The sequence below is a fragment of the Mus musculus genome, chromosome 12, assembly GCF_000001635.26.
Source record: "Mus musculus strain C57BL/6J chromosome 12, GRCm38.p6 C57BL/6J".
NCBI classification, from domain to species: Eukaryota; Metazoa; Chordata; class Mammalia; order Rodentia; family Muridae; genus Mus; species Mus musculus.
In genome coordinates this window covers 32,072,558-32,096,592 of record NC_000078.6, presented here as the reverse complement: position 1 = coordinate 32,096,592, position 24,035 = coordinate 32,072,558, and the positions used below count along the sequence as shown (strand labels likewise).

Below are 24,035 nucleotides of genomic sequence, written 5' to 3'. Positions count from 1 at the left end.
TCCTTCTGTGATGGTTTGTATATGCTCATCTCAGGGAGTGGGCCCTGTTGGTGGTGGTGTGTCAGTGTAGGTGTGGGCTATAAGACCCTCACCCTAGCTGCCTGGAAGCTAGTCTTCCACTAGCAGCCTTCAGATGTAAATGTAGAACTCTCAGCTCTACCTCCCTAGGTGCTACCCTGTTCCCACCTTAATGATGATGAATTGAACCTCTGAACCTGTAAGCCAGCCCAATTAAATGTTGTGCTTTATAAAAACTTGCCTTGGTCATGATGTCTGTTTACATCAGTAAAACCCTAATTAAGACACCTTCTAAGGAAAGACAGAGCCCCTCCTCAGAAACCAGCCTTCCCATAGATACAGTGCCCCCCTCCCATCCAAGATAAATATCTGCTAGGAAACTCCATTCTATGCCCTGGCAAGTCATATTCAACCCAACCTTTACTACAGATTCAGACCGGACATTCAGTAATTTCTCTTCTCAGCCATTTATTGTGACACACAGAACAGACATCCAAGTAAGTACAACTTCCAAAGGAATTTTGAGGGAGGCATCTACCAGGTTATTGGGAATGCACCAGGATCAGCCTTCCTCAGAGGCAGAGCCATCTGGGGAAATCATTTTCCTTACTTCCCCAAATCCCTCCTCACCAGGCTCACTAATGTTAACCATCCTAGACTAGTTTTCTCTTTAGTATCCCCATGAAGAAGAAGGAGGAGGAGGGGGAAGAAGGAAGAGGAGGAGGAAGAGAAGGAGAAGGAGGAAGAGGAAGAGGAGGAGGAAGAGGAAGAGGAAGAGGAAGAGGAGAAGGAGGGGGAGGAGGAGAAAGAGAAGGAGAAGGAGAAGGAGAAGGAGAAGGAGAAGGAGAAGGAGAAGGAGAAGGAGAAGGAGAAGGAGAAGGAGAAGGAGAAGGAGAAGGAGAAGGAGAAACGGAGAAGGAGAAAAGGAGAAGAAGGAAAAGGAAGGCCAGATGAGTAGTGGTGCATACCTTTGATCCCAGCACTTGGGAGGCAAAGGTAGGCAGATCTCTGACTTTGAGGCCAGCTTGGTCTGCAGAGATAGTTCCAGGACAGCCAGGGCTACAGTGAGAAACCTTGTCTCATAAAACCAAAACCAAACAAACAAACATCAGAAAACAGAACAGCAAAGAATCTCCCAAAGCAGCCCTTTAAAGGAACTAGTGTGCCCATGGATGTAGAAATGGAACATCATTTTCTGCAAGTCACCATAAGTGACTTGGCTTTCTCTCAGAATTCCACTGTTATGAGTCATTTCCTAGGGGGGTTTAGGAAGCCACTGAGATCTTTCAAATGCTCACTGTGGCCATTCTATCTAAAATAAGAGCACAAACTTTTTTTTTTCCTGGAAACCCTGGAGAACAGAACCAACTCATCTTCCGTGACAACACTCAACTGTTCCTAAGACAGGCTGATAAGTCCTTCCTAGCTGCTGTCTTCTTCTCCTGCTTGTCCATCAAGGACATCGAGGCTGGAGCTCAGGCTAGCTCCCATCTGCCTGACTTTATCAGGGCAATTGCTGCAGCAACTTAGAATACCAGGAGCTTTGATAGCATCCCTCTGTCACTGTCCCTCTTCCCCTAATTCTAAATTCAGACACAATTTCCCCCTTTCTTTCAGAGGTGCCTGAGGAAACAGGACAAGCTAGGCAGCTATTTTGCTACAAAGCCCATTCAATCGTACTTTGAGCGCCTGGAAAGAAGCATGGCAATAATCCATGGTGTCTGAAATACCCACAAAGATGCATGAGGAAGGCCACAGAAATAAAGTGATAGTTATTCCTTAGAAGGCCACTGGCTTTCACACTTCATCAGGAGTGCAACAATAGCAAGGCATCTTCTGTCTGAAGAGCAGCCTATGTGGAATATTCTGGATTATAATCCTTAGCAGAAACATTTTTGTCACTTTCCCAATATTGTACACAAGTGATGTTGGCATGACTCACAGGAGGTCTGTGTAGAGCATGGTCCTGATGTTGTTGGTGGAATGGGCCCTGTTTCCCAATTGGTTCTTGATTGATCAATAAAGATTCCAAGAGCCAATTGTTGGGTGGAAGGAAAGAGCAAGACTTCTGGGTCCCCACAGGCAAGCTAAGAGTCACAGGAAGAGAAAGGGGGATTTTTACTATACTTTGGAGGGAGAAAGGGTAACCAGCCATGTGAGATCTTGGGTAGAGTGACCATAGACCACTTCCCCAGGTGGGAGATTAGAAACGTAACTAAGCTGAGGGCAGATTTAAGGTGTTGAGCTGGGACTAAAGATAACTGAGTAGCTAAAGCTTAGGGAAGATGTAGAGTGCTGAGCTAAGAGTATTGGGAAGGGCTCACTAGACCTTCGAGATTAGAAGCACACAGTCATTGAGCCAATAACGCAAGTTGAAATTGAGCTATGCTGTGTGTCTGTTTTTCATCCGTGGACCCAATAGTCTCTGACCAGGGCTTAAAGCAGGGTAGTAGGAACTACATGCTATAGGTCTGGTACACAATTTTATTCTCAGCTTAATCTAGCTTCTATTCTCTGTGAGAACCATGGGAGATATGAAAGGTATGTTATTTTCCAGCCCTGTGTCATGGGAAACAAGGTATACACATATATTCTGGGTTCCTCAGAGTTCTTTCAAGTTGTGCCACCTTTAATTCCTGTCATCCTCCTGTCCCTTGCCAATTATGCAGCTCTCTAGAAATGAATTCATTGTAATATACAACCTTGCTATCTCTGGAGACTCTGTGGTGTAGAGCCATTTTCTTGTTCAACCTGCAAGACCTTTAATAGACCCAAGGGAAGCACAGCCCCATTCCTGGAGCTAAGAAAATCAGAAGATCATTGCCTAAAATGCTTTCATGCTCCATGCTGATAAAGCCAAGACAGGAAGCAAAGTTTAATCCATAAAAGATGATTGCCTTATTTCTTGATGACCAGTGTGTGTGTGTGTGTGTGTGTGTGTGTGTGTGTGTGTGTGTGTTCCCATGTCAGTGTTATAATTGTAAGGTATGGATAAATGTTACTAAGCTCATGAGAAAAATAACTTGAATCTTTCTAATACAATTCAGCAATTATTAGCTTGTCACAATTAGAATCAGTTGTCTTTTCCAAAATTAGATGACCTTTTTAAATGGAGCAGTGGAAGTCTAATTTAACTAAAAAAGGTTGAGGTTTCACTCAAGAACCAATTTCTCAGTTCAACAGTTATTTTAGTGACAAAATCCTGCTTGCTTTTAATTGAAAACAAAGAGATAAACCATTATTTACATATTGTATGTACCCATCACAGCTTTTGATATATCCTCATAAAGCATTCTTTCAAGATTTTCATTACCTACTTTTACATGTCAAAGTATAAGGGACTTGAAAAATAAAACCATCAATAATGGAGCTAAAATCAACTTTGTGTGTCAGAGCCAGTCATCTTGTATGCAGAAGATAAAAATGTTCAGTAGCATACTGAGGGAAGAGTGATCATCAGCAACCATCTGCCTGGACATCATCCTTACGATGATCTAGGAAGACTCAATCTTTGAATTCTAGACAGAATCTTTGAAGCATGCTCTTTCTCTTGACCTTCTAGAAGTAAAGGAAAGACTATCTTCGGGTCTTGAGTGGCAATGTTTAAATGAAATACCTCAATTAAGAAGGGTTGGGTACTTAAAAACAATAACAATTCCTATTTGCTTAAAAGGTTTCCGATGCATTTTCATATCCATTCTTGTTTTCTCCTCTTGGCCCAGAGACCATTATGTTCAGTAACAAACCAGTCTCTGGAACCCAGGCTGAAAATCCCCTTAACACCACAAGATGCCACGTTGAGGTACAACTCAGAACTTGATGATCAGAGAAAGGCAGTCTTGTCCTATCTCACCATGGCCCGCCTGGGCTGAGAACAGGACTGCTTTCAATGGGAAGCTCTTACAAGAGTCGACAGGCTACCGAGCTTCTGGGTGGAAACTGGGGACAGAACTCCAGGGCCAGCAACTGCAACTGATGTTTGTAATTCCAGCACATAAAGAGGCTAAGGCAGAGTTGTCACTAGAGGTCTGAGGGCAATTGGGACTACATAGTGAGTTCTAGGCCATGTTGTGCTGACATGAGACACTGTTTCAAAGAACAAAACAAAACAGAACAAGAGTTTTTATGACCACAAGTGCCTTCCTGTCCCTGTACCTCTTCATGGGGTGAATCCCTGTCTTAGATTAAGCAGGATGTGCACTGTTGTGACATAGCCCTGAAGGGATGAAGACCCATGATGGTGCAGTGGCCATCACCTCCCACAGCTTTAGAGATCTAATTCAGGTAACAGAATTAGAATAAGAATTCAGAATAAGGAAACATCAGACATATATATGGAAAAGCTGGGATCAGGTGGGTCTTGCAGCAGTCCAGAAATTCAACACATGGTATATACATCTGAGTATTTTATACATCTGAAAGGAAAGACAGGATTAAAAGATGTTGCTGTCTCTGCTTGCCACAGTCTCTGAGCCGGCGGTGACAAGAACGACACAGACACCAAGTTCACGCAGCTTCCACTTTACTTGCAGCTTCCTCCACAGCTCTTTATTTACAGCCCTTTTACTTGGGGCACAGCTATATTTATACAGTAACAGCAACTGACCTCATCTCGCTCCACACCACCTCATCTAATCAGAATCACATGTGCTCTAGGCAAAAGCTCAGGTCCGTCACAGATAGGCTGATAGATCCAACCTGGCAGGCAGCTTACTCATGCAGTTTCACTGTGCATGTTCGGGCAAGGCAGTAAACATGTGGGTTTCACAGGGCCTGGCAATGGGCCAGGGTGCCATCTTGGCCCATGCGGCCACACCCACTTCCCGCATCTCCCCCTTTTAGTTTTATTCGTAGCTCTGGGATCAGCATCTGTCTTAGGTTGCCCCCATCCGTGCCACATCCTTACCCGTCATGGGAGTGACGAACTCACTTTCGCCATCCTGTCTTAGGTTGGTATGTACATGTGAGGGTCTTACCTGTCATTGATTACTGATCCAGCATGTTGAGCCAACATTGGGGGGATGTTCCTGCTTCCAAGGCTGCCATAGCCTTCACTAAGGCTCGTCAGCCCTGTGCCACCTTCGCATATGTGCCATCCACAAAGCATTCCTCCACACACAACAGTCAGCAGGAACACCCAAAAGGCCATTCCTCCCCAATTTTTTAAGAATCCCACAGTTCCCTGGATGATCTCCAGCCATTGCTTTGCAGTTGCAATCTCTACACGGGTGTTGTTCATGGCAGCAATCGATGCTCGCAATTCCTTCATCTTCCTAGCAGCATTGCACCAATTGCACGTGACAGATTTGCAGCTCTGGAAAAATTCTGATACTGAACAGAGGTTACACACATTCCTGACACATGAGTAATGCAGGAAGCAAATACTAACTGCTCCAACAACAGCTTGTGCAGATTGATAGGGAAATACATGAGCTTGGGGTTGATTTCCTTCAACATAAACTTCTCCCATGCCACCTTTGGATCCATCAGTAAATACATTAACATCATTGGGATTGGCTCAGTCCGGGTAATTCTGGGGTATATCATAGGATTTCTCATGACCAACTAAAGCCAATTAGTGGAGGCAAGTACCTCAATCTGTTTTACATCAGGTTGTTTACCAAAAGCTCCTAGCCCCATCTTTATACCCTTAAGAATTAGCTGGGCTACACGGGACTCAACCTGAATCATGGTAAAGGCAGCCTGGACCCCACAAGTCGAAACTGACTCCCCCAATCTTTGCACAACCCTCCACTCCAGGGGTTCATGATACCGTTGGCCCTGTTGATCCTGAAATACTGGGAAGGCCCCCGCAATGGCAGGCACATTTTTCCAGACTTTTTTATGAAGACTATGCTTCCCCTTTTGTCTCCCTCAACTTTATAGAGGGAAGGAGAAGGCAATGGAGGGGCTGATGGTTCGGGTGGCCTACCATGCCTCAAACTCTAGCGGGACATCTGACTACAGACATCACTGTCACTATCAGTCCCGTCGCTGTCACTAGTAGACCCTTCAGAGCTACATCCCTTCTTCTCTTTCTTATCTTTGGTTTGTTGTCTAAGCTGTTTAGGTTTTCGGCAGCTAGCCTGAGAAGCAATCTCCTTAGTTTCTTCAGGCACCACGGCTCCTTCCTCTATTTCAGCATTGTACTGGCATCCCCCAAGCATGCCCTGACTAAGATCCAGATGGCTAACATTTTTACTTTTATTTTAGTTGCAGTTGAACCCATGTTGCTGAAATTCCCTTCGTCTCTATTCCTGAGGTCCTTATGCTCCGTCCCCTTTTTTCCATCCCTTCGTCTCTATACCTGAGAACCTTAATGCTTCGTCCCCTTTTTTCCAGGGAACCTTACCTTCATCTCTATACCTGAGAACTTTACAAGCCTGTGCTTTCTTTAAATACCGATGCTTACCAAAATTTCTTTACCACTGCTTACCAAAATTTCCTTACCGCTGCTTACCAACACGATGAGTTCCCCGTATGGGCCACCATTTGTCCCGGTCCTCCGAGCCGGCGGCGACACGAACGACACTGACACCAAGGTGGGTTCACGCAGCTTCTGCTTTACTTGCAGCTTCCTCCACAGCTCTTTACTTACAGCCCTTTTACTTGGGGCACAGCTATATTTATACAGTAGCAGCAACTGACCTCATCTCGCTCCACACCACCTCATCCAATCAGAATCACACATGCTCCAGGCACGAGCTCAGGTCGGCCACAGATAGGCTGACAGACTCAACTTGGCAGGCGGCTTACGCATGCAGTTTCACTGTGCATGTTCGGGCAAGGCAATAAACATGTGGGTTTCACGGGGCCTGGCAATGGGCCAGGGTGCCATCTTGACCCATGCGGCCGCACCCGTTTCCCGCAAAAAGACAGCTGAACAAGGGAACAGGTTTAGCTAATCAGTAGGGGTCTCTGTAGGGGTGCTGTTTAAGGCTATAGACATCCTGGAGGAGGAGGCTGCAGTGGAAAGTTTCTGTACATGCCATCAACGGCCAAGATCAGCTAAAGGCTTTGCCACTCACTCCCATGTGTCTGAGGCATTGGGGTCCTTGAAATGTTGTGCCCATGTCAAACAATACATAGTCACTCAGGGCTTCCCCCATTCACCACAGGGTACATAACCAAATCATGGCAGAATAGATTACATGACAACCCTCAAGTCTCTCGTTGTGCTGTGAGGCCTACCACAGCAAACTTGATGTTCGTACTTTTAAGTGTCCCACGAAGATCAGTTCCACTTCCAAGTTCATTAAGTGAAAACAAGACACATTCAATATTCTGAAGCAATAAAGCATGAGAGCTTCCATTTCACAGACCAGAGGATGGCAAGTCATCTGACTAGGGAGTGGACTTCAGAGGACAGAGCCCTGTTTTGAAACTGAGCCAGAATTCAAAATGGAGTTTAGCCAAAAATCCCAGAAAGAAAATTTTTGTTTCATTTAGAAAATTGCTAGTTTTGAGTCTCAGTGTTTAAGTATGAAATTTAAGTATGTATTGAAAGTAGCTATTGAAAGAACAATGTGCTTTAATAACTGCATGTTGCTTCAGACAGCATCTTATCTTCCAAATAGCCCAAAGGAAGTGTTTCCCATTTTTCATACAAATATAAATGACTGTCTGTTACTGAAGCTTTGTCATGTAATGTTGAAATAGCATTGTCCTCATTTCTTGTTAAAAAAAAAAAAAAGTCACATGAACTGATGCTGAGCAAGTGGAATAGGTTTAAGGCTGCAGCTCTCAATTGCAGCCAGAGGATGCCTGGGTATCCCCGAGTCTGCTCAGGACAGCTGCCAAAGTCTTCCTTCTACCACACAGCTGTGTAAAGCCAATCTTCCTTCCGGGGGAGTACACCACAGCTGTATATAGCCACATTGTTTGTGGGTGACTCCTGATGCTTCTCCTTGGATATCAAAGGGAGTTGCAAAAATGTAGAACAATGCCAATAAACTTGCTTCTACGTTGAAAATATACCTATCTTTTTTGCAAAAATTTGGTGTTTTTGTTAACATGTAGCAGGTGTCATATTATAACCTTAAAATGATATGCTAAAATATGTTAACTTTCCTCTATTTTCAGTCAAATGCATTAAATAGCAACAGATACAACTCAAACAGAGACTCTTTGGCATCCTCAGAACTTTTAAAGGAACTTTGATACTAAAAGTTGTGAGATGAACTGAGCTAAAGGAATAAACCTTCATTTAAAAAAAAAAAGAAAGTAGAACACAGCATCAAAAATGAGTAATAGAAATGAATTTGGTATTAAAATGATGAGATCAGTGGCTCAGTTAAAGGAAGAAAGAATCAGAAAGAAAAATATATTTTTAACAAATGTGGGAAGGGAGGATGACATTTTAGGCAAAAGACTCACCTATGACACCAGAGATTTTGGGAAAAGAAAATTCAGACCAGTGCCTTTTCTTTTGAAAGTACTGTGGGAACCGGTTGAGGAGGAATTTCAGTGTGTTTGCTCTGTCCGCTGACAGAGGGAACTTTGTAAGGAAGAGACTGCTACAGTAGTAGTTATATGGATGAGCAAACATATCTGTAGATTGGCAAAGTGCCAGCTAAAATTAATGTAAGACCTTAAGTCACTGTGTGAATTGATTTTAATTAACAGTTAATTCAGGGAAAAACCTAAATGTTGAGTAATTGTGAATTGGTTACTCAAATTATGTCCTTCTGATGACACACTCCACCGTAACTTTCTATAATCAATAATGACTTGTAGAAAGGGGCACAAATGAGAAAGTAGTCTTAGAATATTTGGAAGTCTAGAAAAAAGGATGGGAAGGATTGATATCAAAAATGCTAATATTGCTTAAGTAAGTAATGGTGTGATTATTAGATTTTGTCCTCTTGTAGATTAACATATGCCACAAGTAACAATAATGATAATACCGTTACAACAAAGCTGCTTTGTAGAACTGAAAGTCGTGTTTTCTTGAGATGGTTCAGAGTTGGAACCCTTTCCACCCCCATCAGCCACTCCTGGGGACTCCTCTGTGGTTTCAGAAGGAAGCAGGTTTCTTCCTCTTTATTTGAACTATAGCTGTACTCACGTTGCTTGTAGATTCAAGGGCTCCAAGGTGTGCTAATTGGCTTTACTCTGCAAACCGAGAACCAGACAGTTTAGAGCAGCAAGATGAAGCCTCCGGAGTTGATGAATGCAAATGAACGGGGAAGTATATCCTCCAGGTTTCCTGTAGAATCGCGAGGCAGAAGACTCTACAGGTGCTTATCGTAAATCATTTATTGCCCCCATGGCATACTAGACACCTGGCAAGACTGTTGCCATGGGAACTCCAATGTTCATACTCAGTTTAGTTCTAGTCCCAGAAGCCGAAAGAAAAGTTCAAATTATCTTTATGTTACAGATGTGGGAATGCAAGCATTGGGATGCTAAGCAGCTGGCTCGGATCTGATGATGAATTCAATGAGGAAGAGCTGGGCTGAATCGGCTGATACCCAGCCCAGGCCACTCCACTCCATAGTTGGCAGATGTTTTCAGTATGGGTGTGGCTGGGCAGGGATTCCCTACCAGGGAGACACCAGGATAGCAGATACAAGCTCAAAGTGGGCACTGGTGACATTGCTATCTGGAACAGCTCTATAGGAAAGAAAGAGGACTTAGCTCCACAGATGGAAATTAATCTTAGGAGTGGAAGTCACCACTGAAAAGATTCCCCTTTGCCAGAGTCTCTCACTGAGCAAGCAGAAGTCTGAGCCAGCCAGTAAGAAAGGAAGCAAAAGAGTACACTACCCAGGGAGAAGGGCTGGGAAATATTTCACCCTCTTAAGAGTTTACTAACAAGTAGACCCCATGAGGGACGCACAGTCGGACTGCTTTAGTCTAACAAATATGACCCCATGAAGAACACACAGTAGGATGCAGGTGGGAAAGTCAAGGGGTTTTGAAGTAGTAACTGACAAAGGCAGTAGCAGCCAAGTTGCTTCTTTCTTTTGCATGTGGGTCATTTGCACACGTCCCTTTCTGATGCCCACTTAGGTTTAAGAAAAAAAGAGAAATAGAAAAAGACCTGCCTGGAGAATAGAAGCATTTTATGTAGAGGTTGTAGGGTAGGAAAACAAAGTCACAAGTAGTCAAAGGCTTTAAAAAGCAGAATTATTATTCCACGAAATTATTATAAACAGTATATCTGCCCAGTCTTACTCATGTTGTAAAAAAAACACTTAATTTTGCTTCACACAAATAGCAAAGGATTAATAGGAGAAAGGACTCTAACAGCCTGAGGATTCAACTGTTTATTTGGGCCCTGAGGAATAGAACATATCTCTGGACCAGAAGTCCGCACATATTCTGCAAAGAGTCAAATAGAAAACATTCCAGGTTTTTCAGGCTACAAAAGGCCTCTTCCAAAATGTAAAGTCACCCACAGCTTAGCTGCTCAGAAACATAAATCAATGCAAGCTGCTCTGAATTGTTACACCAAGGCTAAGTGCCACAGTGGGCAGCCAGGCTTTCCCCCAAGCCCCGGAACTTGGGGCATATTGCTCACACGGGATCTCCAGCCCCTGGAACGGTGCCTGGTGTGTATACTTGACTCCATGAATGACCACTATGTTCAGATGGCTGATGAAGTGGTACAATCTGTCTCTACCTCTCCCCTTCATCTTTGTAAGCTGAATCTACCCAATGATTTGGATGGATTCTTCTCTGCATCCTAGAATTCATAGTAACTTACCTTTGCTCTCTTCTGTCCAATCAATAATGAAATGACTAAATATCATGACTTTTTAAAAATAGGGATGAGTACACACACACACACACACACACACACACACACACACACGTGCACACACACACACGCCGCGCGCGCACACACACACACACACACATACAAGCCCACAAAACCAGTGCTTGGAGCTGGGGATTTAGCTCAGGCCTGGCATGGCTGAGAACCTGGGTTCTATCCCCAACACTGAAAAAATTAGTATTTGTTTATACACACACACACATAACTGTACTGGAAGAGAGCTAATGTGGAGCATAGGCCTCTTTTATGTGAAAGCATTGTGGTTAATTGGATCAGGTATTTCCTGAAAAAGGAGAAAGTATCATCCTAAATTAACTTGTGCTACTGTGTCTAACAACTCATTTATCTTAACCCACACAGGCCTGGAAGGAAGACCATTAACATTTTATCTGTATAAAAGAAGACTGTGGGAAAATTAACTAATCTGCTCAAGTACCCAAATAAGTTTCAAACCAAGTCCCTCAGTGTCTTAACTTGGGCTCTGTAGGAGAGAACTGTGTCTGCTAGAGGTTGAGTTTCTGGCTCTGCTACCAGCTTGCCCTCTGGCCTTTGTGATGATCATATCCAGTAAAAATATAAGGAGTTTTCTCCCCTGGGACCAGAAGACTTCCTAAGTATTGTAAGCTAGGTCACAGCACTACTTGTTCAATAAATAGCTGCTGAATCTGACTTTTGTTGAACACATGAACTGACTGACACTCTCGAGAAAGGATAAAGACGTGTGTGTGAAGCACCATTAAATGACTGCATCCTTGGGAGTGTAAATATCGGCAAGAAAGGACAGAGATTCAGAGACTAGGAGGATCCCAGGCTCTGGAAGAACATAAGTATTTTGTCAGTAAGGTCCACAGAATTGTTGGTTTCGCTTTTATTAGGAACAAAAGTTTCCCTTTGAAATTCCATATACAAACAAACAGTATTCTTAGAATAGCTCTCATGGAACCCCTCAGGCCAGCTTAGGGCTGGCCTTGAACGTTCTTGCTCTTTTATCTTCCTCCTGCACAGACACACAAGCCAACACTCAGTCTGCATTTCGGGGGTGGGGGTGGGGGGGAGGAAGTGTGCTTCTTCTCTTCTGTTTTGTATTGCCTTGCTAATTAAGGTTGAAGTCTCCCACCGTCTGGATAGCCTTCTGGACTTGGCACAATATGGAGGACCGCCTACACCTCTGTTTTCAAATGTCATGTAGCTTAGTTAGACTATAGGTTCAACTACATTTCTCTGGATAAGAACCTGTTCAGCTAGCACCTGAGATTCCTGAAATGCTTCCCCACGCTAATGAAGCATTTTGGTACTGTAGGCCTTCAGCCAATGACCTTTGCCCATCCTGGATATTCTGACTCCCATCCCCCAAATTATATAAGCCTTTAATTATCCCAAGTAAAGTTGATCTGTCTCCCTGTAGCTGGTCCTGGTGTCGTCATTTTACTGAACTGCCCCTCCCATCATTCTCCCCTCCCACTGTTGTCTCTGCCCCCTTTGACCTCAAAAAGGACCTACATTGGCCTACAATTCTGGGAGGGTCACAATTCTGTTCTGTAGATTACTTACCAGCTGAAGATTATCCTAGGCAGAGGACTTCAAGCATGGTTTGATCCAGGCATTAACTTACACAGTCAGGAGTCTGCATTTCTCTGGTTTTTTTGGTACAAGGTCCTCTGAGAAGGAGCCCTGTTCTCAAGTAGGCCCTCTCCTGTGTTGTGGAACCACCACAAGCATCTTGAGTTTGATTCACCGTGGGTACCTGCAACTTTAAGAAAAAAGAACTTACCTGGTGGCCCAAGACTTTCAAGGCCTTGGATTGCCATTGACTATCACCCTGACCTTGTGGCATTGGCTGGAGTAATTTGAAATTATGAGGCTTAGTCTGCTTCATTTGTGCACCATTAAAGCAATCACTGTCCCCAAACACAATCCAAATGCCACACCCCTGAAGTGTCTAAAGATAAAAGTCCATCAAGTTTAGAATCCTGAAGATTACAATCACAAAAGAACCAAAATCCCAAGTACTAAAAACCGACAGCCCCCACTCCCCAACCCACCTCCCCCACCAAGCATAAAAAGTGATACAGGAGGGCTACAAGGCTGAATTTTTGGGTTATGCTCACCCATACCACCCAGGGGTGATGGAGGCCTCTACTCCAACCACTCTACTGTTTGTCTACTAACATCCCTTCTGGCTTGATGACACTCATGAATTAAAGCTGCTTTGGCCAAAAGAATCCAGTAAAGTTCCTGGCCGGTTCAAAGGTAAATAGGTGCAAGAGAGCATCTGAGAGCATACAGCCATGCTGCTGTTCAGTCACCAGAATAAGATTCTGCAAACCTGGGGTCTGTGCCTACCCATTTCATTATCCGACCTACTTCTGTATGAATTAGCTTTGTTTGTTCATAATGTTATATCAGAGCAACTGCCTTTAGTACACCTGAATGCTTTACTCGACAGCTACAGAGATTGGCCAAACTCTACCTCCCAAGTATTGGGATTAAAGGTGTGCACCATGACACTCAGCAAGACTCACTTTATGTCTCAGTGTGGGATGCTTTAGTTACTCTTCTATTGCCGTGAGGAAACATCACGACTGAGGCAGCTTATAAAAGAAAGTGCTTAACTTGGCTTATAGTTTCAGAGGGCTAGAGTCCACAATGCTGCAAAGGAACACTGAGAGCTCACATCATGATCCACACCACGAGGCAGAGAGAAAGAGAGAGAGCGCAGGGAACTGCTCAAGCATTTTGAAACTTCAGGACCTCACCCCCTGTGACATGCTTCCTCTACAGCTTCCAACAAGGACACACCCCCTAAATCTTCCCCAACAGTTGTACCAACTGGTGACCAATTGTTGAACTACATGTGTGTTAATCTGCTCTGAACTCCCCACCAGCAGCTCGAGCTTCTTGCTACCCCCCAATGCTCTGATTCACAAATGAAAGACACACACACACACACACATACACACACACACACGCAAACGCACAAGCACAAGCACATGCATGCACACATGCAGTCTTATTTTTAATATGCCCTAAGCAGCTCAATGGATGGCCCACTCCCTAATTCCACGTGGCTAACACACGCTTCCCTCCAATATTCTCGGTTAATATTTACTAAATCTGTATCTTATCTTTGCAGCTTTGGACCCTGCTGGGCAGCCCTCTCAGGGCTGCTTTCCCTCTACACCCACATGTCTCTCCCTGGAGCCTCTTTCTCTCCCTCCTGCACCTCTCCGGCAAGATCTATCTCCCTATGCCCTCATCATGGCAGAATCCCCTCTTCCTCCTTCCTCCGTCCTTTCCTGGGAATCCTAAAAGTCCCACCTCTGTCTCCCTGCCCAATCATTGGCCGCTGGTAACTTTATTGACCAGATGAAAACCAACTGGGGACAGGTTTTCTTTAGTCCAATGTGTGGGACACTGCAAACTGGTTTTTGGTAATTAGCATGAAAACACAAGCCACTACACATGTGCCTGTGGAGGCCATTCTCATTCAAGCCGCCTGAGGGGGTACATGCACATGGGCAGGGACCTGCAAAGCTCAGAATATGGTATCAGGTTCTCTGGAGTTACAGGTGGTTGGGAGCTACCTGATGAAGATACTGAGGCACCGGCCCAGAGATTGCATGCACATGCTGTGATACCTGTGTTTTTATATGGGTATTGGGGATCCAAACTTAGGTCCTCATGTTTTGTCTTGGTCATTGTCTTATTGCTGTGAAGAGACACCATGTCCATAGCAACCCTTTTTCAGGGGCTTGGGGAGTTTGAGACAGGTTTTCTCTGTGCAACCCTGGCTGTCCTAGAACTTGCTTGGTATACCAGGCTAGCCTCAAACTCAGAGATATGACTGTTCCTATTCCTGAGAGGTAAGGCATATGCCACTAAGCCCAGGGCTTACTTTCGGTTTCAGAGGCTTAGTCCTTTACCATCATGGTTGGAAGCACAGCAGCATGCAGACAGACATGGTACTGGAGAGATAGCTTGAGAGGTCTACGCCCTGATCTATAGGCAGCAGGAAGAGAGCAACACCGGGCCTGGCTTGAGCATTTGAAACCCCAAAGCCCACCTCCAGTGACATGCCTCCTCCAAGAAGACCCCACCTACACCAATAAAGCCACATCTTCTAGTCCTTCTCAAGTAGTGCCACTCTCTGATGACTAAGCATTCAAATATATGAGCTTATAGGGGCCATTCTTCTTTAAAACACCACATCCTTGTATAGCAGTGGAGTCCCTCCATCATGTTTTCATGTTCCTCAAATAAATTCCTTATTTAAAATATAAATGTATTTTTGAAAATTATTAAATTTTTTTTTTCAGAGTTTTACTTGTGTAATTTTGATGTCTTGCTACTTCAACATTCGGAGTCAGAGCACTTGATACTGTGTTCTTTCAAGATTGTGTCTCAGACACAGGGAAGTTTCAACCCAGCATGTGGATTTAAAAAAAAAAAAATGCTGTAATGAAGTGATTCTGAGCACACAAAAGTTTACATTCACCTTGAGCTAGAGACATGAAAGAGGTAAGCAGTCCAAATGAAAAACCCAAGAACAAGTTGGCTAAGGTGAGTATTGATCCCAAAGATGGGAGGAGAAAGAAGGCAGCCCAAGTCCTCGTGGCTAAATTAAAGCAAGCTTCTTTTTATTCATGCACCGGGGCTGCCTCCCTCTAAGGTGTCTTTTGAGAGGTCAGCATTGGATGTGAGGAAGACAAGGCTTTTACAGTTCCGGGGTAGGAAGTTTCCAAACGGTGGAAAATTGTCAGGGGGTTACAGGAGCAGAACAAAGCAAGTGACCGAGACAAGGTAACCACATAGGTGGCCATAGAAACTCTGGGAACAAAGGGAGGGTGTAGGGGGTGGTTCTGGTCCCCAATTTGTTCTTGATCTGTCAATAAAGATGCTAACGGCCAATGAGCTGGGCAGAATAGGCGGGACTTCCGCGTCTCTGCAGGCCAGCTTGGAGACCGCAGGGAAAGGAGAGGAGTTTTTTCACCATTCTTTGGAGGGGAAAAAGGTGACCAGCCATGTGAGATCTCTTGCGGAGTAGCCATAGGCTGCTTCTATAGGTGGAAAGGTAGGGTGTTGAGCTGAGACTAAAGGTAACTGAGCAACTGAAGCTGAGGGCAGATTTAGGATGCTGAGCTAAGGGTATTAGAAGGGGCACACTAGCTGAAGTAGATTAGAAGTGCCCAGCAATTGAGCCAATAAGGCAGGTTAAAATTGAGCAATGTGTGTCTCTATATTGTTTATCCGCAGATTCAATATTCTTGGGCAGGGTCGGGTTGGGGTAGCATGGCCCGTTCCTAGAGCTTAAGGCAAGTAGCAAAAATTACATGCTACAGGAAAGTTGCAAGATGATTATAAACAACTTTTTGAAACAGACGTGATTGCCATTCTTGGAACAGGCAATACAGAACCATTTGTACTTAAGGCTACAGGTGGGACATAGCCCAAACCATGAGCAACAGAGGTTTAGTCATAAACAGGAGTGAACCTAGTTTGTCCTTGCTAGAAGATGGCGTTTAAGCCTGACAGAAAGGGAGGCTGGTTCTTCAATGAGAGCATACAGAAAAGATTTCAGAAGGAAGAAAAAAGGAAGGAAGGAGATGAAAGATATGATCAGTGAGTGGTGTGGTCTTGTGTTTATACAACAGGTCCTGAGGGCGGTGGGGCTGGATGGCAAAACCATCCAAAGGACCATCTATCATCAGAATAAGAAAAGTAGTCAGTGTGCCTGTGTTCGATGCTGTGTGGGGACCCAGATTACAAAGTCACTAGGGAAGACTGTAAGAGACTTTTTTTTCAGTGATTCAGTGGCAAAGGGTGAAAAACCACAGTGGGACTTACACTCGTGAGTAAAGCAAGTCCTTATTTATTTTGGACAAAGTAGGTAAAGGGGAAGATTTAAGAGTTGCTGACTGACTACAAATAGCAGGAAGCCAACCCAAGAGAAAAGCCATTTCCACCACGTCAAGCCAGAAAGTGGACTGGCCCAATGTTTTGGAATAAAATATGTCCGCTTAAATAATGAATTCTTTATACATTGGTGATAAGATCTCGGCAAATTACTTATTTATTTGTGTGCCTTGGCTTCTTGGAAAATGAGGATAATAATATTGTCATTTCGAGGTGTTTTGTGATTTATAGTTAAAAGAGATAACATTAGCAAAAGTTCTTTGAACAGCACTTGGCATATAAGTACCAACTCAGCACTGGCCACTGTCTCAGTCTGTTTTGTGTTGTTATAATAAAATACCTGAGTCAAATATTTTATCTGAGACGGAGAGGGAGTCACACTTGCCCATAACAAGAGCTGCTCATATGGCAACCTGCTGATGCCAGCACTCATTTGTGAGAGGGGATCAGGAGTGACCTGCCAAAGCAAAAACTCACTTGGCAGAAAGGATCATTGCTTTCTTTCATGAATAGTACCCCCATTATCTGGTCGTCTTCCACTAGGTCTGAAAAGCCCTCCAGTGTGGCACCACCGCACGGAGTACCAACCTTGTAACACATGACAAACATCTCACACTCTAGCAGTGACAGTATTACTCAGAAACAAAAAGATAGCCATATAAAATCAGTCTCATATACAAATGATACCAGAACATGTAACATAGATCAACTGAGTGAGAAGCTCTGCTGGGGGCTGGGTATGGTGGTGTACATTTTTGTTTTGTTTGTTTGAGACCTGGTCTCATATAGCTCTAAGGGTCCTGGAATTCTGTAGACCAGGCTGGCCTTGAACTCAGAGAGCCACCTGCCCCTTGAGGGGCAAGGCAGTGTGATAGGGGTAGTGTAAGGGAACAGAAATGAGAACCAAAACGGGAAGAGTAATACAAACCAGAACTTTGGCGCACACACTTATAAACAAAACAACAGAAAAGTAGAAATTTTAAAAAAGAAGGAAAAGGACCATCTGACTGGAGAAGGCCATCCAAGACCATGATGGGGAAAGGCAGGCAGGAATTTAGGAGCAGCTGGGGGGTTGGACTGAGCTCCAGACCCCAGAACAATGAGAAGAAACGGCGGTTGAGGACTGAGAACAGGGGTTCCAGATGAGTCCTTCAGCAGGAGTGCTGGTTGACAGGAAGCTGCAGCTTGGTGGGAAGATGACTTGGAGAATGTGTCCACAGATGCCTTTGATGAGGCCTTCCATTCATTCATTTCAGCCAACAGTTAAGAAGCCAGAGAGTGCCAGTCCTTCAAAGCTGGTGGCTCCCTGTGGAGTCACACAGCTGAGCAAGCAGTTACCAGGCCTCAGTGACTTCGTTCCAGGACTGGACAAGTGCAGGCTGGGAGGCATCTGTTGGATCTCCCAGGATCACTGCTGCCCCGAGTTTATTGTCCCTTCTAAGCCCAGAGGCCTCTCCTGAGTCTATTCCCGGGTCCATATTCTCCAATTAGGGATGTATACATATCCGCCAAGCTAATAAAGCATGGGAATACTTAATTGTTCATTTGTAGTAAGAAAAATGAATATGAAAGATTTGGGTAATTGAATGCAGTAATTGGCATAGTCCTTCCTGCTAGAGGAGTCTGGGGGGGTGCAAGCTGCTTTCAGAGAATTCCTCAGGGACAGGATCACACCGAGGGGAATATAGATGATCCTAAGGCTCACATCACAAAGTGCCAAGAGCCCTGTGTGTTCCTCTGTGTCCCCCCACCATTAAATACCTCCAAGAAAATGCCTGTGTTCATGAGCAGAGTTGTGGTGAAGTTCTCAGTGTCCCCTCACACTCTCCCACTTCTGTCTATAACTCACTGGATAGAATTTCTCTTAGGCAGAATAACAAATCAGTCTTGTCCTCTTCTAAGGTTACCTGGGGGTTGTTGAATTATATACGCTACTCAAAACCTGTTAAGGATCAGACTTTATCATATATGTGTGTATAAATACATATGTGTTACATATATGCTATATATGACATATGTTATGCTATATGGGTTATATATGTCATAGTTTAATGTCTAGATTCACGTGTGAAGCATAGTATTGAGTTCATTTTGGGAGTTCATTGCTTATTTCCATTCATTAGATCTAGTCTATAGTAAGTATGATTGACTTGGGCGAATAGCACCGAGAAGCGGGGAGAACGAGACTGAGGTTGCGGTATACAGCCCCCTACAAGAGATCACTAGTTAGCTGCTGTGGCCAGGGCCTGTGGTGGAGTCTGTTGAATGGTTATCTCTCTTGTCCTTTTTTGCCATCAAAGTGGTAACAGTTCCTTGGTGTGTACCTCCCTTAAGACTTGTACCAAGAAAGCCGGGCAGAGGTTATCAGCTGTGGAACTGGGGTAAGTTGTGTGCTGGCTAGCTTTATGTCAACTTAACAGAAGCTAGAATCATCAGAGAGGAGGGAATATTAGTTGAAAAAAAAAACCTTCATAAGATTGGGCTATAGGGAAGCCTGTAGGGCATTTTCTTAATTGGTTATTGGTATGTGAGGATCCAGCCCATTGTGGGTGGCATCAGTCAGAGCTGATGGTCCTTGGTTCTGTAAAAGAAAAAGCAGGCTGAGCAAGCCATGAAAAGCAAGCCAGTAAGCAGTACTTCTCCATGGCCTCTGCCTCAGCACTTGCCTCCAGATCCCTGCCCTGTGTGAGTCTCTGTCCTTCAATGATGAACAGTAAGAGTAAGCCAAATAAACCCTTTCTTCCCCAACTTGCTTTGGCCATGGTGTTCATCACAGCAGTAGAAACCCTATTTGGTTCTTAGCTTCGGCTATTCTATTCCTATTGGGGGCATTACTGAGGCCTGGTAGTAGAAGTCAGTACTGGTGTTGCCTTATAGTTTCCTTTCATCAAATAAGAATTGATATAAAAGAGCTGGGTATAACAGCCCAAGCCTATAACCCCAGCCCCAGGAGAGGAGGAGACAGGAAGATCAGAAAATGAAAGCTAGCTTGAGCTACAGGAGACTCTAGCACAGTAAATAAACAGAATAAGCCAGGTAGTGGTGGCACACACCTTTAATCCCAGCACTCAGGCAGATCCACAAATTTCAGGCTAGCCTTGTCTGTAGAGTTTCAGGACAGTCAGAACTACACCAAGAAATCCTGTCTCAAAAAACAAGCAAGCAAACAAACAAACAAATAGAAATAAAATAGCAAACAATATGAAAACGTATTTGCCATAAAAGGAGGAAGATGGAGGTTGGCATGGTAATTTTCTTTTTTAAATAGAATTTCTTTCTTTTTGCAAGAGGACAAACTATGTTCTTTCCTTAAGGACAGGCTCCCTTCTTGGAATTGCACAATGCAAGGGATGGTGTGTTGCTCCCAAACTCGGTGATGAAACAAAACACATGACTTGTCCCTTGCTTTCTTTCAGACCTATGCAAGGAAGAGAGCTGCCCTGCTGTAAGACCACAGGAACAATGGTTGACAACCAACCTATCTTCCAACCAGGCTTCCAGCCTGCAAATAAATGAAGTGCCAGCAATAGCTTCACTCTCCAGAATTAGAACCATGCTGCAAACTGCTCTTAAGCTCCTAAACCCGAATAACAGGGGTGGGGGATGGAGTGGGGGGGGGGGCACAGCAAGGCAGAGGAAATCTTCGGAAAAACATGCTGCCGTGAAACATTCTTACACAGCACCAGTAAAACTCACTCAGAGGATAACTAACACACACACCGGATAAATTGCCAAAGCGACAGATTTGGAACCCAGAATGTCATGGCTTCTAGAAGAACACAAGGAAAAAAAATGTTTTACAATAGAAAAAGTTTCCAACTGGCGCTTGGGGTAAACCACAGTCTGTAGAAATCCAGGAGTAAATTTGGTGAGAGGTCAGATAAAACAGGGAAGGCAAGCAAGGAGGCGGGGATGGTAAGGGGAGGAGAATACTGTGTGACACCCAGGAGGCAGCCAGAGAGCCAGGATGCACCAGGGAGACTGGATCGTTGAAATGAAGAAGAAAGGGAGGCAGGTTTGTGAAAGCTAAAAAAACAAAAACAAAAACAAAAAACGGCACCAGAACAAGAAAGACTTCACTCAGAAGAGGCACTGTGGGTAGACAGAAATGCTATGTGTTGGAGAGGACGTGGCCCCTCCCACCCAAGGCTCATTCTTGTGGGGAAGGCATTGGTACCTAAGGCAGTGTTCAGGGCTAAGGTTCTGGGAAATGGGAACAGATCCATGAGGACACTGACGTAATCAATGGGATGAGCTACTGAAGGGACCAGTAGTGAGTGGTAACAATCCTGGAAGGTGGGAGCTGATTGGAGGAGAGAAAGGTGGGAGCTGATTGGAGGAGAGGCAGGTCTAAGAAAGGTCATTAAGACCTTTGAAGGGTGTGACCTCTCCTTGGCCTTTCCTCACTCTGTCTCTCTCTGTCCCCAACCAGCAGCTTCTTCTCTCCAATCCCCTGTCACCCTGATGCTCGGTCTCACTGCAGGCCCATTGCAATAAAACCAGCTGACCTCAGAGGCCTCGAGTATAAATGCACCTTTCCTTTCTTGCGGAGGTTTTCCCCTCAAGTATTTTGTCAGTGATGCAATATGACTAACAGAAGGAGTGGAAATAAAATTTGGACACAGTAGCAGAGTTTACAGGGAAAAGAGAGGTCAAGTCGGCAAGAATAAACGGGGGGCGGGGCTACAGGGGGACGGGGGTCCAGACGAGTACCACTGCCACACAGTCAACCTCTTGGTTATGAAAGAAATTGGGATAAAATCGAAACTCCGTCTGATGCTCCAAGCTTGTATTGTTTGTTTTCCTAAGGGAAGGCTGGAGTTTAAGTGGCAAAGGCAACCGTCTGAGCATTAGGGAACATAATAAAGTTGAAAACAGAGTTCCTGGAACTGGCTGGCTATTCCTCCATTTGCAATATGCCCCATCATGTTGGAGAAGGCTTTGGCCAGTAAATTTGATTTGATTCCGGGGAAATGGAAATGAAATTCATGGCATTGGTGACTTTCCCATCTCCATCAAGAAGTTAACAGCACTGCAGTCTTCAGAGGCACTCAATGACTTTGAATTCAAACCAACTTCCCTTCTGTAATTTTATTGCAAATATTACTTGTAGTCAGTGTCAGCAGATCCCCCAGGCCTAAAGTCATGCTAGGAAGAAACTTAACTTTGAGGCTTGAGGCTTTTAAAGCCAATAAGAGAGCTCCTAAAAAGAGAGCTAGAACGAGTGCTTTTGTATTAAGAGACAATCATCAATACAATGAGGCATAAACCTCCTAAAAATAGAGCCAGTCTTTGGGCTCCCTTCTAACTGTGAAATATACAAAAAAAAAAAAAAAAAAAACACCAGGCAAAAATGTGATTAGAATTCCCATGCTTTACAGAGAAAGCTTGAAATAAGGCACGAATATTCATGCAACCCGCTGTAATATGCATAACAATAGAAATGCTGAAAATATACCGCCTGGGAAAATGCTAATGAAACATTAATAAGCAAAAAGAAAAAAATCTCTGTGCAGAATCAGTGAAGGAAGAGGGCTATCAGAGAGCAGAGATCTAATGTTTATGGAAGAGCAACGGTTTATAAATATAAAGAGGCGGAATTAGAAATGCTCAAGGTGGTTTGCTTTATTTTAGGAAAACCCCAGGAAGGAGGGGAAAAAAAAACCCAAAAAAATAAGTATGTTCCAAAATTTCTTTTTTAAAAAATAGCAATTTACTATCTCTCAGTATTAGAAATCTGCGAGGTTCTAGTTTTTCTTTATGCTTTTTTGTTTTTGAAATACCTATAATCAACTGTATCACTATCTTAAAATACCCCTTTTATAAACGGAATTTCAGGTGTAAGGCCAGTATTGTGTATAAATAAGGGAAAGTGCATATGCAAGTTGTTAGCCTACAAGAATAATATTATTATAAGGATGACAGGGACAGATGGATTCTGTTTTCATTTTGGTGACAAATATGTAGGTCTCGAGTCAGTATAAACAACTATAGAGAGACTGAGGTGGTGACGGATAAAAATATCTTTTATAAATGAGAAAAGAAAAGGAAAAATTCATTAGAATCACGAGAGTATGACTTTTCAAACCATAAAACAAAAGGCCCTACCTACCTGGCAGGAAAGACACCAGGGGAGACACGGTTAGCTGAAAGCTGGCTTCCCTAGGACAAGGCCCTCCAGATGTGCTAACCCGTGGTTTCCCCATACAGGGAAACGCAACTGCACAGCTTGTGGCAGTGAGTGCTACACTGGCAATCTCCCTTCTTAAAAATTAAAACAATAAGTGCAACTAGAAGAGCCACTGAATAAAGAGACTTTTTTTTTTTTTTTTTTTTTTTGGGTTTTGAGACAGCAGTTTTCTTGCTCTAGAGTTTTGAACTGCAATGGTTGTGAGGTGTTTCTACTCAGACACAAATAAAACCGCAAGTCTGCACCTATATAAGATTATCTAGTATCCAGTTCCACTCCAGGAGACAAAGACACCCGAGAATAAGTTTGAAGTGAAGTAACTATCTTACTCTCTGGCTTTTGTGCAGCTCCTGCTACTCACGAGCTTCATGGGCTTCCTCTGAAGCCTCAAAGAAGAATCACTCATCAGGCCTAGGCTGTGCCCGACGTGACAAATCACGGGGCATGGTCAAGCTTTCTAAGGCTGAAAAGGAATAAATGACTAAAGGGGTACGTTAGTGTAAACGGGTGGATTCACAGTGATAGATCCACACCACTTAGAAACTGTGAGATGGGCCAATTGAGATGCATTTTACTGCAGGGATAGAATAGACCAAGTGTGATGTCACTGCTCTCAGAAGTTGGTAGTTAGTGAAAAGGATACTTCCGGTGTTTAGGGATCAAGTTTATAGAAAGAAACAGAATTGCTGCTGCTGCTGCTGCTGCTGCTGTTGTTGTTGTTGTTGTTGTTTTAGAAGACAGACCCTTGGCTTCTCTCAGTGCTGGCTTTTTCTACAAGGTTAAGGTCTCTTACTCTGTGATGATTCCTGGGCTGGTTAGTTTTTTGTCAACTTGAAACAAGCTAGAGTCATCTGGGAGATGGCATCACAATTAAGAAACTGCCTCAGCAGACTGGCCTGTATGCAAGTCTGTAGGGCATTTTCTTGACTTGAGTGGGCCCAGCCAACTGTGAGTGGTCCCCCCTCTGGGCAGGTGGTCCCTGGCAATGTAAGAATGCAGACTGAACAAGCCAGTAAGCAGCGCTCCTTCATGGCCTCTGCATCAGTTCCTGCCTTGAGTTCCTGACTTCTCGCAGTGATCAAGTGTGACCTGTGAAATGAAGTAAACCTCCCCATCAGGTTGATGTTGGTC

The 24,035-nt window shown here is 44.0% G+C and overlaps 1 long non-coding RNA gene across 1 annotated transcript; it reads left to right on the top strand.

Annotated features, from left to right (window-relative positions):
* Window positions 1–15,329: 15,329 nt before the first annotated feature.
* Gm33111 lies at window positions 15,330–23,365 on the top strand. The gene is made up of 3 exons (XR_872662.1): window positions 15,330–15,812; window positions 19,015–19,095; window positions 20,131–23,365. It is a non-coding gene; the product is annotated as a predicted gene, 33111 (long non-coding RNA).
* The last annotated feature ends 670 nt before the right edge of the window (window positions 23,366–24,035 follow it).